Source organism: Scyliorhinus canicula, unplaced genomic scaffold (genome assembly GCF_902713615.1).
Source record: "Scyliorhinus canicula unplaced genomic scaffold, sScyCan1.1, whole genome shotgun sequence".
NCBI lineage: Eukaryota > Metazoa > Chordata > Chondrichthyes > Carcharhiniformes > Scyliorhinidae > Scyliorhinus > Scyliorhinus canicula.
The window spans coordinates 178,792-179,768 of NW_024055512.1; positions in this window are offsets into that span (position 1 = coordinate 178,792).

Below are 977 nucleotides of genomic sequence, written 5' to 3' on the forward strand. Positions count from 1 at the left end.
GTGGATACTGCGGCCCCCTGCCCCATTGAGTGGATACTGCGGCCCCCCCACTGAGTGAATACTGCGGCCCCCTGCCCCACTGAGTGGATACTGCGGCCCCCCTGCCCCACTGAGTGGATACTGCGGCCCCCTACCCCACTGAGTGGATACTGCGGCCCCCTGCCCCACTGAGTGGATACTGCGGCCCCCCCACTGAGTGGATACTGCGGCCCCCCACTGAGTGGATACTGCGGCCCCCTGCCCCACTGAGTGGATACTGCGGCCCCCTGCCCCACTGAGTGGATACTGCGGCCCCCCACTGAGTTGATACTGCGGCCCCCCCTGCCCCACTGTGTGGATTCTGCAGCCCCCTGCCCCACAGAGTGGATACTGCGGCCCCCCTGCCCCACTGAGTGGATACTGCGGTCCCCCCACTGAGTGGATACTGCGGCCCCCTGCCCCACTGAGTGGATACTGCGGCCCCCCTGCCCCACTGAGTGGATACTGCGGCCCCCCACTGAGTGGATACTGCGGCCCCCTGCCCCACTGAGTGGATACTGCGGCCCCCCTGCCCCACTGAGTGGATACTGCGGCCCCCTGCCCCACTGAGTGGATACTGCGGCCCCCTGCCCCACTGAGTGGATACTGCGGCCCCCCCCACTGAGTGATACTGCGGCCCCCCTGCCCCACTGAGTGGATACTGCGGCCCCCCACTGAGTGGATACTGCGGCCCCCTGCCCCACTGAGTGGATACTGCGGCCCCCTGCCCCACTGAGTGGATACTGCGGCCCCCTGCCCCACTGAGTGGATACTGCGGCCCCCTGCCCCACTGAGTGGGATACTGCGGCCCCCTGCCCCACTGAGTGGATACTGCGGCCCCCCTGCCCCACTGAGTGGATACTGCGGCCCCCTGCCCCACTGAGTGGATACTGCGGCCCCCTGCCCCACTGCGTGGATACTGCGGCCCCCTGCCCCACTGAGTGGATACTGCGGCCCCC